The sequence below is a fragment of the Urocampus carinirostris genome, chromosome 14 (assembly GCF_059441175.1).
Source record: "Urocampus carinirostris isolate Australia breed hairy pipefish chromosome 14, RoL_Ucar_1.0, whole genome shotgun sequence".
Lineage (NCBI taxonomy): Eukaryota > Metazoa > Chordata > Actinopteri > Syngnathiformes > Syngnathidae > Urocampus > Urocampus carinirostris.
The window spans coordinates 4578396-4592353 of record NC_142362.1 but is presented as its reverse complement, the minus strand read 5'-3'; the positions used below and the strand labels follow the sequence as shown (position 1 = coordinate 4592353).

The 13958-nt window shown below is 38.4% G+C and overlaps 1 protein-coding gene across 1 annotated transcript in view; it reads right to left on the bottom strand.

Moving 5' to 3' along the window:
* The window catches only part of col6a3 (collagen, type VI, alpha 3), a 75401-nt gene extending 63349 nt beyond the window's left edge, over window positions 1-12052 (bottom strand). The window contains exon 1 of the mRNA XM_088353493.1: window positions 11886-12052. The gene's annotated coding sequence lies outside the window, so the exon portion shown is untranslated. The remainder of the gene's footprint in view (window positions 1-11885) is intronic.
* Between the last annotated feature and the right edge of the window lie 1906 nt (window positions 12053-13958).

Sequence of the window (13958 nt, the reverse complement as noted above, 5' to 3'; positions counted from 1 at the left end):
GAGAAAAAGTAGGTTAGAGCAAGATAAGTTAAAAAGACACAGATAAAGAGACAAAGAGCAACAAAGGAAGAGAAAAAGAGAGACACGGAGAGTAAAAGAGAGAGACAGGGGTGGAAAAGAAAGAGAGAGAGAAAGAAATACAAGTACAGTGTCTTTGTTTGAGGCACCTGGCTTTGGCAACATCAAGTTGACATATTTCAACCTGCAGCTTGTTTTTCTCTTGCGCTTCTCTGAGTGTTGTCTCGCGGGCTGGATTCAATCCCTTAGCGGGCCTGATTTGGCCCGCGGGCCGCCTGTTTGACGCCTGTGGGCTAGTGTTTGGAGATAGAGTTTGGGCTTTGAAAAAGGGTTTTAAACATTTTATGGTTCTAAAATAGGATTAAGGCCAGGGTTAGAAACTAAGGCTCCCTATAAGGGTCTTAAACTGAATTTAGACTTTGGAAATGGGGTTGGGGTAGACTTACACCTAGAAATAGGTGTAGGTTTAGGGTTAGGGACTAGGGTTTGAGCTGCATGTTAGGGTTCTAAACTGAATGTAGGAGTTTCAAAATAGGTAAAAAGCTAGGGTTACAGTTTGAAACAGGGCTAGGGTAAGGAACTAGGGTTTGAGCGACAGGGTTCTAAACTGAATGTAGGGGTTCCAAAATGGGGATAAAGCTGGGGTTACGGTTTGAAACAGGGTTATGGTGAGGGTTACAGCTAGTTTTAGAATAGAATAGAATAGAATATACCTTTATTTTCATGGTTACAACATGGGTTGAATATATTGTGACCACGAAATTGGACGTGGCACTCCAGTGTCACATTTTACAGTGAGGACAAAGAAAACAAAGAGATAAAGGTACAAGAAGATCTTTGTACTGTCCTTGTTGCATAGGCTTTGTTTTCCTCCGAAGGGGGGTGTATTAGGGGGTGAGGGACAGACAGAGATGGCCGGATCCAACTAGATGTTTGATATTACTGTACACACGGTCCAGTGTTTTTTTTTTCCCTAATTGGTTGTAGGTGTTGGGTTAGAGGCTAGGGTTAGGGTTGCAAGTTAGCTTTTTAAACGGATTTTAGGTTTCCCCAAAAATGTTGAGGCTAGAGTTAGGGCTTGAAACTAAGGTTTTGTCTTCAGTTCTTTTGATCAGCGCTGGATTTCTTTAAACGGTACTGGAAAAATGAGAAAACTGGCTTTGAAAGTCCTTAAAAAGTGCTTGATTTTGGCCATGCAAAGGTCTTCAGAAAATGCCATTTATCAAAAATATTCCAATTTGGATGTTCCATTTTTTATTGGGATCGCTTTCACTAGGTCTGTAGGTTACCTGTATATAATAAACTTTCAAATTTTGGATTCCAGTAGTCCCTCGCTGAAACACGGGTTGCCTTTCATGGTTTTTCGGTTTTCATCGTGCATTGTGTTCTGCATTCTGATTGGCTAAACAGTCCTAATGAAGGTAGGTATTGGTAAACATAAATACAACATACCCTAAGCCCATCTTTATAGATTTTTTTAAATTTTTTGTGCTCCAAAATATAGGAAATTAAAACTTCTTTGTGTGTTTGTGCGTCTGCTATTAGTTGATGTCTTAAAAAAATGCTGGTCTGCTATTGGTTTAGTTTACGGCATCATGAAAATGCTGACATGCTCTTGGCTGAACTACCTCCTACAATGTCTTTCTCCTCATTCAGTTTAGAATCTCAGGCGTTCCTAAAGTGAGTTGGTGGTACAATACTCTACAGGTATATTATGTACTGTATCTATTTGCTATCTGTCCCAAGGTTTCCAGTCATGCTGAAGGAGGCAGCTGAAACAACCACGGAAAGGAAGCTTGAGATTTGCAGGACATTCGAAGAAGCCACACAAATTACTACCCTCATCAAGTTCTGTGCATCCACCTGCGAACTCCACCGTACCAGTTCAAGTCACCTCAGACCAAAGGTAAATAGAATTAATTTATTTTATTTCATGTATATTTTTTGGAATGCATTATATACACATTTATGACAAGTACATATTACTACCTATGTACTATTTTGTTGTTTCAATGTTTTATATGGGGTGCAGGGGCACATTCCAGGATCACTCTCGCTTAGCTATTCTTTACCGTCATGTCGTTGTTGCAAATATAGAAAAACCAAACAATGCAAACTCCCAAAATGATGCTCAAACCGCGCATACCAGAACCTTCTCACGACGTGGGGCAAAAACACAGACCACTCGTCTGCCGGGGAAGAAAAATACATGTCTGCAAAAATATAACTCGGCGGGGATGTAACGTACGCGTTACGTAACACTTTGACAAGGTTACATGACTGGGAGTAGGTCTAGGACATGGGTGGGAAAACTACGGCACATAGGCTTTTTTATCCGGCTCGCCAAACAAAAATGGTCCAAATATACTCACAACATTGATGATACGTAAAAAAGTACTCCTAATTTCAAAAGTTTTGGGTGCCTACTTTGTCCCTGTTGTCTTTTTGTGTGTCTAAAACAAAAATACTTCAACAGAAATTTTATAAAATTCCTGAAAAACTAAGTATCTATCTAGCGACCTAGTATATTATTTTGCTTTTATTCTGAAAAGAAAAAACTACTGTAGAAATACTACAAAAACAACCTCTTACAGTAGTACTATATTACAAACGTACTATTGCAGAAATATAACAACAGAAATACTACAAAAAATACAACTACAGTAATATTACAAACATGCTACAAACATTCTTTCTTCATATGTTTGACATGCAAAGCAATGGAAATTACGCTTCAATAAAGCGCAGATGCATGAGAAGTGGAGAACAGTCCTAACCAATGTTCCCTGTCATTTTCCTTACGGGTCTGAGCGTTCACCCAAAGTCGGTGAGCAACGCTTGAAACAACAGTGAGCAACGGCGATCCCAAGTGTGGCAACTAAGTCATTATCAAACGTGTCCAAAACTTGACATCACGTTACATTTTGCTGAGTTTCCGGCAATGCAAAAAATGTTTTCACTTTTGAATGAATTGACTCATGTATTATTGCAAAAATTGTACGGCCTACAAACGTCATTTGTTTTTACAACAATTCTTTCACAAGATTTTCATTTCTTTTTTCTTTTTATTTTAATTTAATTAGCCTCATCCGAGATATTTTTTTCTCATTTTCCTTTATTTTATTTATTTTTAAAGCAATATGTATTGTACAATATTTAATGATATAGATTATTTATTTATATTTATTGTATTTTTTGGGCACTTTTCAAAAATTTATTCATGTTTTTATATTATTATTTAGCTGTTATATATTTGTATTTAATCCGGCTCATTTAAAATAGCTTTTTCCTCTTTTTCCTACATTTTATTATGAATATAGTTTCATATATGCAGGTGTTAAATACGTATAAGTATTATATGAATCATTTTGTAAATATAGGTAACCATGTATTTATACTCAAACCAGCTCATTTTAAATAGTTTTCCCATATTTTAGTTTGTACATTTTTATATTTATATGTATTATATATTAGACATTTTATTGAAAAATATATATTTGTTATATATGACACGTACGGACCCAAATGCAGGACACAAGGAGACGTAAAAATGGGATGTGTTTGAACCACAGCAGGGGGCGTTTATCAGCGTTGGGTAAAACATTTTCTTTCTATTAAGAATGACGTGAGCAATGTGGGTGGGTGGTCTTGCAGGAAGCCCACCTCGACACTTCCTTTCTAATCGTTCCAACCTGGACAATCTTGCATCTCTATTCCTTTTGGAACGAGGGTGGGAAATTATTTGGAGTGGGGGGCCTAGGGGGCCAATCCTGAAGACCTATTTATGTATAAATATACAAGCGGACATGTATTTATTAGATTTTCTTTTAAATTGGTTTTGAAATTAAACTCACATAGTTGGTCCCCGTTTCAAACACTAAATTTGATATCGAAGTATAATTGTAGGAATTTTGGTGGTATTACTGTAGTATTTTTAAAGGGTTTCCATAATCCATTTTTTGTAAAATTTCTGTAGTATTTTATAGGATTTCCATAGTCATATTTTTTTATAGTATTTCCATAGTCGTATTATTGTACTATTTATAGTATTTCCATAGTAGGATGTTCTTAGTATATCGGTAGTATTTTTGTGGTATTTCTGCAGTTGAATTTTTTGTGTAGTATTTTTATAATATTTCCATAGTCATATTATTGTACTATTCATAGTATTTCCATAGTAAGATGCTCTTAGTATATTTGTAGTATTTTTGTGGTATTTCTGCAGTTGAATTTTTGTTGTTTTTGTGTAGTATTTTTATAGTATTTCCATAGTTGTATTATTGTATTATTTATAGTATTTCCATAGTAGGATGTTCCTTGTATATCTGTAGTATTTTTGTAGTATTTCTACAGTTGGATTTTTGTTGTTTTTGTGTAGTATTTTTATAGTATTTCCATAGTTGTATTATTGTATTATTTATAGTATTTCCATAGTAGGATGTTCCTTGTATATCTGTAGTATTTTTGTAGTATTTCTACAGTTGGATTTTTGTTGTTTTTGTGTAGGATTCTTATAGTATTTCCATAGTAGGATGCTCTTAGTATATCTGTAGTATTTTTGTGGTATTTCTGCATTTGAATTTTTGTTGTTTTTGTGTAGTATTATTATAGTATTTCCATAGAATCCAAATTATGTCTGTCCAATTGTCTCGTACTCACCAGAACAAAGCACAAACCCAGACTACAACCCAAACACGAAACCCGACCGGCGCCAAATCAACTCCGAGCACATGGAAACTCCCGCTCCCCGTCGCCCCCTACTGACACGAAAACCCTAAAAAATAACACAATATACTCCCAGACTGGAGTCCGACCTCGCCGCCGGAGGATGCGAGGAGGTTCCGTGATAAAGTCGTAAAGCCCGGGGGGGAGTTCTCCGCACATCTGCTTGTTGTTAGTCCGTCTGAGCAGATGTGCCACGGGTGCCCGTCCCGGGTCGTCGGGGTCCGCCGATCTCGTCGCCACGACAACTGACATGACCATCTTTCTCGAAACTGTGATTTGCACCTACCCACAATTACGGATAACCATAAAAAACAGAGGAGCTATCGGGACCTTCCAAGTTTCCACACATCTGCGCCGCATCACGGAAAAAAGAGAAAAAAATGAGAGAGTGGAAGAGCTATTAAACATGCTGATTTATGACTTATTTCTTCAAATCCTTTGTTAGGAGTTCCTTTGCCAGCAACAATACGACAAAGGGGGTAGGGGGCACTAAATTATGTGAACGCAAACTCGTGTTCTTCTTTCTATGTCTTACACTTACAAGATTTAGATTTGTTAGATAGAATTCCGTTCTGAGGTGACCAATGCCTTTTAAAAGCCCTGGTACCCTGGATAAAAACTTTAAAATGACAAAAAAAAAAAAAAAGAAATATGACATTTGGTTTGACGTAACCGGAGATGGTCGATTGGAGTAACGGGTGGATGCAGAGCAGACGGTGACAGTGGATTATAAATGAAATGGAATTTAACCAACCTTACTTTTTATAATAATCATGATCATTGATTGGTTGCAACCATGCAACTTAGCAAGGGTAGAAGTTTTCCTTTTTCGTATTTCTTAATAAGCTCAACCTTTGTCTGCATCATTACAAGCCTTGGACTCAGATAAATACGATACAAAAAAACGTATAGTATCGCCGACTTGCAAAGTCTTTGCAAAGCACACGAGATTGTGAACTTAAGGAAGGGAAAGGCATTGTGGGAGGTAGTTTAGCCGATAGCATATTGGCATTTTCATGATGCTGTGACGAAAAACAATGGGAGACTTAACATTTCATAGGACGTCGCAGTGGGGCATTCTCGAAACATGATTTTACATATGCACAAACAAGTGAGTCGACAATACAATACAGTATTTTTGTACATTCCTGTATTTATTCGCTATGGGTCCTAAGCAAAGACATGATAACCATGAAAATGAAGCTGGCAATTAACAAAAAATATGATGAAGACAGGAATTACTACCCTCGCCAAGTTGTACGGGACTATTATTAAGAATAAGGAGGTAGTTAAAGCAAAAAAGTCTTCTATGGGCATGATAATCCTTGCAGGTGGTAACTCTAAAATATTTCTATATTTTAATCTACAGTCCTCTCCTTCCTTCTGCGTCCACCCGCTACTCCACTTTACCAGCTCACGTCACATCACACCAAAGGTAAATCAAATCTCATTTTCCCTCTACATGTATATTTATTCACAGTGTGATTTATGTTCATGTTTATTACACATCAGTAGTCCTCACTGTATCCTCTTTTGTTATTTTAACGCTTTTATCCAGGGTACCAGGAGTTCCCAAAGCATTAGCCAGTTAGCATAGATTTCGAACCCCCACTTTACACCCATTTTACTTTTAAATTTTCACACCAGAACAGATTCATATTGTATCCCAAGGTAGGCAGGGGTTGGCAAACCAGAATGTTGAAATATATGACCCCGGGCCCCAAACCAACCCCCGTCCCCCATGTTTGTATCCGAAAAAAATTAAAAGCTTTATAAGCTTTATAAGGAATGAAACGCATACTGTATGAATATCTATATTTGTTTGTAAAGTTAAGAACGTTTGTGTTATGGTTTTCCTACTACAGAAACCATTTCATTTTCCATTATCAAGCATTTATGAAGAAGTGCCTCTAGAATGGCCTTTTGCCGACAGAGGTGAGTAGAGTCGCTAAAAATGTTACTCAAGTAAAAGTACTGTTACTTCAGATTAATATGACTCGAGTCGAAGTAAAAAGTACTCATTCAAATAATTACTCGAGTTAAAGTACAAAAGTACTTGTACGTGTAAAAACTACTCAAGTACTGAGTAACTGTTATCATGTTTTATTTACATTTAATTTAAGAATAGATTAAAATAATCCAGGTAAATTCAAGTACTTTAATATAGAATAAATTAAACTCTGCTCACAAGTGCCACCTGGTGGTCATTTGGGTTACTGGTTAAATCTAAAAACATGATTAATGCGCGAAGGTTACGAGAGAATATTGCGTGAAGCTCAGCATTTCTAAACTCTAACTACTATATATAGGCTATATATGTAAACATATAACGGGGACTTAGCAGGGACCGACACACTTGAGGGGATTAAGTTAACGGCTTCAATGTAACCTAATGTCGCGGAGTAAGAGTACAGTTTCTTCACAAATCTGCTCGAGTCAAAGTAAAAAGTGTAGTGATTTAAAAATACTCCTGGAAGTGCAAAACGACTTAACACGTACTCGAGTAAATGTAACTGTCAGGACCAGGACGGAAACAGGACCCACTCGCGTAACGTTACTCACAGTTTTATTGGGAAGAAGGGAAAAGATTGCATACACGATCCGGAGATCGCTGGTGGCGGGGAGCAGGTTGTGCAGACGCGGAAGTAGCATTTCCGTGGCGAGCAATGGCGGTGTTGGGAATGGAAAAAATGGGTCAGTAGCCGGAATAGAAGAGCGTGATCGGGATCAGAAACAAGTCGAAAGCCAGGAGAGGAGAGTAGATGTGGTCGAGATCAAAAACAGGTCGTTATTCGGGACGGGAGAGCAGACGTGGTCAAGATCAAAACAGATTGTTGCAGGAGACAAACAGGAGCAAAAAAAAACAGACAGGCGAAAAAGAGCTTGCCGTGTAAAAACAGATTCGCAGACGGACCGACAAAAGAGGACTGACAAGACCGAGTTTAAATACTGACAGGGAGCCAATCTGTCAACAAGCTGCAGCTGGCGCCACACGGGCGGGGCCAATGGGACACTGCAGTGCTACAGGGCAACGTTAAATCGATGAAAAATGCACCTTAGCAGGGACCGACACACTTGAGGGGATTAAGATAACGGCTTCAATGTAGCCTAATGTCAACAGTTTCTCCACAAATCTGCTCAAGTCAAAGTAAAACTTGTAGTGATTTATAAATACTCCTGGAAGTGCAAAACGTCTCAAAACATACTCGAGTAAATGTAACAGAGTAAATGTACTCTGTTACTACCCACCTCTGGTTGCCGACCCCCGGATTGAGGGTGGGGTTAGAACTTAGATTTGGGGCGTTAGGGTTCTATATTATTTTAAAGAAGCAGTAAAGATATTTGGTTATATAAAAGAAAACCTTTTCCCACGCCCAAAAAAGCCATTGCCTGAGGTGAACGAGAACATTAGCTTCTCGGTGTCCCAGGATTGATCTCATCTCCTCACGTAGCCCCTGGTGGCCACATGCAGAAGGACCAGTAGATTGACAGAGCGCACCTGCTCCTCCCCCCCCAAAAACAACCGGACCCTTATCTCATCCCAAATCCCTGACGCCCACTCCACTTGGAATCCGTCCTCACTCTCCTCCCCCCTCTTTTCCGTCCAAACACCACTCATCTGGCGAGTTGCGTGGAAAAAACACCATCTTTTCCATTCTCTTGCTTTCCAGATAAATGAGAGAGGTTTAAGCTACCGCTTCAGTGGAAAGATCTCACGCATCCGAAGAAGAGAGTGAATAGGTGTAAGTGAGACCTTGTCTACTGGGCTCCAGGAAACAAACCAAATTTATCGTTGCAAAAATCATTATTCCGAAGCTTTACTTTCTTCCAGTAATTAGTAACTGTAATATTCATCCATATGAGTAGCTGTCAAGTCAAGTCATGTTTATTTGTGACACACAGACTACAGACTATTGTGACACCATCCACTGATCTAAGACCTACATGAGGGCAAGGAAAAACTCAAAAACCTCAAATCAAGTCATGCCATATTTATTTGTTAGGCCCTTAATCACAAGGAGTCTCAAAGGGCTGCACAGACCACAGATTATTGCAAACAACAGACTATTATGACACCACCCCCTGATCTAAGACCTACATGAGGGCAAGGGAAAACTCAAAAACCTCAAGTCAAGTCAAGCCATGTTTATTTGTATAGCTATTAATCACAAGGAGTCTCAAAGGGCTGCACAGACTACAGACTATTATGACACTATCCCCTGATTTAAAACTTACATGAGGGCAAGGAAAAACTCAAAAACCTGAAGTCATGTTAATTTGTGACGCCCTTAATCACAATGTGTGCCCTGGCTCAAAATAGACTAGAACCAATACAAGTGGAGGATTGCGGAGGATATGATTTTTATTTATGTTTATTTATTTTATGGTGTCCTTTTTATTTTAGGCAAATTGGTTTTACATTTTTTTCTTTTAATTACTTATTATCTTTTAGACGTCGCGAAAAAAGTTTTTTTTTTTTTTTCAAATTTCAATTTAAAACCTAATCAAGAACATGTTTTCGACAGAACCTTGGCGTCTATTCACCGACTTTTCACCATCCTTTAAAAGCCTTGCTAGAAAAACGTTCGTCTCTTTTTATTGTCTTTTTAAAGTCTTTTCTTCCGTCTGTCCAATGTCTTTTCAACGTCTTTTTAGAACAACATTAGCGTCTTTTCACGGTCTTTTCTTCCGTCTCTTCTGCCTTTTATTCAACCGAACTTTGGCGCCTTTTTAAACGCCTTTTTCACGTCTTTTTATATATATATATATATATTATATATATATATATATATATATATATATATATATATATATATATATATATATATATATTCTATTCTATTCTATTCTATTTTTACCTTCTTTTCTATGTCTTTTCAACGTCTTTCAAGCAGATTTTTTGAAGAATATTAGCCTCTTTTTGTTGTCTTTTCTTCCGTCTTTTCAATGTCGTTTCAAGGTCTTTTCAATAGAACTTCGAGGTACTTTTTTTTGTCTTTTTCAATGTCTTTTCAAGATCTCTATGCCCTCGTTTTACTGTCTTTCTAACACAACCTCAGCAACTCTTTAATGTCTTTTCAAGATCGTTTCAAGGTCTTTTCAATAGAACTTGAGGTATTTTTTGTGTCTTTTTAACGTCCTTTGACCAGGTTCCAATGGATTTGAATGTCTTTTCAATGTCTTTTCAATGTCTTTTCAATGTCGTTTCAAGGTCGTTAAACCAAGGTCTATTTTGTGGTCCTTTTAGTGTCTTTTTAATAACTTTTTAAGATCTCTTTGCCCTCTTTTTACTGTCCTTCCAACAGAATCCCAGCAAATTTTTAACGTCTTTTCAACATCTTTTCAACATCTTTTCAACATCGTTTCAAGGTCTTTTTGATAAACTTGAGGTCTTTTTTGTGTCTTTTCAAGATCGCTCTGCCCTTGTTTTACTGTCTTTCCAACAGAACCTCCGCAAACTTTCAATGTTTTTTAACGTCTTTTTACCATCTTTTTAACGTCTTTTTAACGTCTTTTTAACGTCTTTTTAACGTCTTTTCAACGTCTTTTCAACGTCTTTTATTGAGTTGTTTTTTTTAACGTCTTCAAGATCTCTTTGCCCTCTTTTTAATGTCTTTCCAACAGAAACTCAGCAAATTTCTCTCCAACGCCTTCGCATCTTTTGAACATCTTTTCGACCTCTTTTCAACCAGTCTCTGGTGAGTGCAAGGGCTCACAAAAACGACCCGCTCAATTTTTATGAATTACAATTTTAAAATCGTTTTCCAAATGACTTAATGGGTTGTGCTTCTTGTTGAAAATGAGGTGCATCATTTGAAAAGATGAACAGAATATTTCCTTAAAGGCCTATAGGGGGATAAAATCCAATTGTGCATTGTACTCCACAAAGAAAAAGAAACAAAGAACAATGACAGTTGGATAATTGGCAGCGAGAGGGAGAGAAGCCCATCTCCTTCGAGTCCTCACTAATAAAATATGAAATTTGGGGTTTGCTTCAGGCTCAGTCCTGCAGATCAAGTGAACGGGACTCGGGCTGGGTCGGGCTTTAATACCGCGTGGGCTGGCATCAGGTCGGAATGGATTTTTCTATGCCCAATCCTACCTCTAGGGGGATCGATGGAAAGTAGTTTTATGCTTGTGCCCGCTGTTTCCTGCTTGTATAACATGAATATGGCGAAAGTAAGAATTAGAATGTTTCAAATTCAGTCCAAACTCCCAACTAAGATGAAAAAAGTCACATGCAAATGGTGAAAGTAAGAATTAGAACGTTTCAAATACAGTCCAAACCCCCAAAACAATGACATAAGAAACATGAAAATGGTGAAAGTAAGAATTAGAAAATTCAAATACAGTCCAAACCCCCAAAAAGATGAAAAAAGAAACATGAAAACGGTGAAAGTAAGAATTAGAATCTTTCAAACACAGTCCAAACCCCCATAAAGATGAAAAAAGAAACATGAAAATGGTGAAAGTAAGAATTATAATCTTTCAAATACAGTCCAAACTCCCAAAAAGATGAAAAAAGAAACATGAAAATGGTGAAAGTAAGAATTAGAATCTTTCAAACACAGTCCAAACCCCCATAAAGATGAAAAAAGAAGAGTTTATTCAAGTGCATCTAGAAAATTCTGTTACTTGCACATGCAACACAAGCATCTTGACAAAGGCTGCAATGAAGACTTAAGCCAGAAGATGGCATCAGTGAGTAGAAAATGTCAAAATTCCGACAGCACCTTTAATGTCACATAAATATCTCCATTATATTTATTCATTTCATTTCTTAAATCTACATTCAATAACTTAAATATCTAATTATCTACTTCAACATTTTATGTATTCATATATTATGATTTTAGTGTTTAAAAAATCGAAACAAGCACTGATTTTTATTTCTCCAGCATTAGGGGTGAAAAAAAACTAAAAATGTCTTCTCCTGCTGCAGCATTTCCAAAATTGGAGCTACTAGATCAAATCCACCATTTTTTTAAATTTCAATTTTATTTCACCGTTTTCCTCTTTAGTCAACAGTCGCCAGGTGAGCCAAACTGACTAGCCTGTGATTATAACGCGCATCTTAGCACACGCACGTGCCGAGGTGGAAAAACAGCAAAAAAACGAGACGCTTCCAAAAAAAACTTTACCTTGAGCGAACGCAGCTGCCGCTCACTCGATCCGCTTCTCCGGTTGAAGGAAAAAAAATACAGTTCTTAGTTGACAGCAAGCGGACTTGTGCTCATCATCCACCTCCGATAAGGTCCGAAAGGAAGGACGGGGATCGAAGAAGGCGAGCGGTCACCCTCTCGGTCTGGACCCAGAAGAGCTGTGGCGCCGACTTCCAGGCTGGGACGGGAGAAATTTCCAAAGTCTTGGAATTCTGCCGCCCGGTTTCGGTTCCGCCCTCCCACTTCTCTCCGGAGGAAGATGAAGGGAAGGAGGGGGGGTCAAGATGGAGAGGGGGGACCAAATGAAAAGCAGACACGGCCCTGTTTGGTCTGGATCCGAAGGAGCTGGGATGACGTCGCCACCGAACGTCTCTGAAAACTTCCAAACCGCCGAACATAAATTAGTTTGTTAGCGTTTTATCCGAGTAAACAACGGTTGGAGAAAACTAAACGATTTGATTTAAAATTCTCACTCTCATGCGATGAACTATCTTGATTTCGTCCATTACAGTACACCCTCCCTTTAACGCGGTTCACTTTTCACAATCTTACTTCGTTTATTAGGTAAACCAACATAGTTTAGTTGCAGGCGATCATGAATGAATGAAAACTTTATTCGAACATTAAAATAAAAACAGAACAAAAACAATAACTCAACAACAAAATGGGGTAGTATGAAGCAAATGCTTATACTCCCTACCCCTTCATCTTCCCTATTAAATACACAGATTATATAACAACAATTGTAATAATATTAGTAATAACCGTTATGATATAAGAATAGCAACAATAACACAAAGTTAACCATAGTTCTAGACGCACTATTCCCAATCCCTCGTATCACTCATACCCCATTTTCTTCATCTCTGTATTCCGCCAGGAATGTTTTTTTTTGTATTTAAATTTTAACATGTGAATAGTTGGACATTGTTTGTGAAAACCGAGGTATCTCTGTATTCCGTTGATGTAAACGCACCCGATAACCCGATCGATTATCAAGAAATACGAACAAGGTACGCAACCCTCTCCCCTCGCTAAGGTGTATTGCAGTAACCAATCGACAATCACGACTGTCAGTACCAGAACAGATACAGGACCCAATCGCGTGACGTTCTCACACAAGCCTTTTATTTTACCGGAAATGGGGAGTCATGCACGTTAGGAAGTGGAAGAACAGGAAGCCAGAGACCGACGAGATCGATGACGAATCAGGATAACGAAAATAAACAGGAGAAATTAGACGGGAACAAAAACTGGAGAAACTAACAAACGGGACCGAAATACTTGGAAAAAAAACTGGAACCCGAAGTTGGGCACCATGGCAACCGTGACACACACGGGCGTGGCCAATTGGGCGCCATGGCAACCATGACAAGGACAATTATTGAGAATCAGAAGGCAACAAAGTATTCCGAGGACCAAAACTGATGATTGTTTTTTCCCGGGGTTCTACTGTATACAACTTTAGTTCCTTAGAACCCAAAATTGGTTAAAATTTGAACTCCCCCCTTCTTCTCTTTACACCAGGACTCAGCCTTTAGTTCTCAAAGCACCATAGGGGTGCAATTCCATTCCACGGCACGTAACGCCAGATGCATAATTCGGTTCGGATTAACATACAGGGCGAGCTTTTACGAGGTGCCGATATTTACACTGTTCGGTGTTGGCCCCCGAGGGGCCCTGCCCCTGCTGCAGGCCAGCCAGATGTCAACAGTAGCACCGTGGAGGGTTTTGTTGCTAAACAGTGGCACGTTTCCTTCAGGGGACTTCTGGCTTATTTTTCTTGGACGGATCGTTGAGGTTATGTGTGTATGCCGGGTCATAAATCCAATACAAATGTATGGTCACCGGATACACAAACGAAGGCAATTATATGACTGAAATCGGGCTATTGCCAGAATTCTGATCATTGAATGCCATGAAAACATCCATATCTGCAACTTATACTCCAATGTGGACTGTGCATCTTTGTGTTGGTGTGATCATTGTTTACGTAGAATTTTGTAAGACCCCGGTAGTATTTTGGGAGTATTTCTACAGTTGGATTTTTGT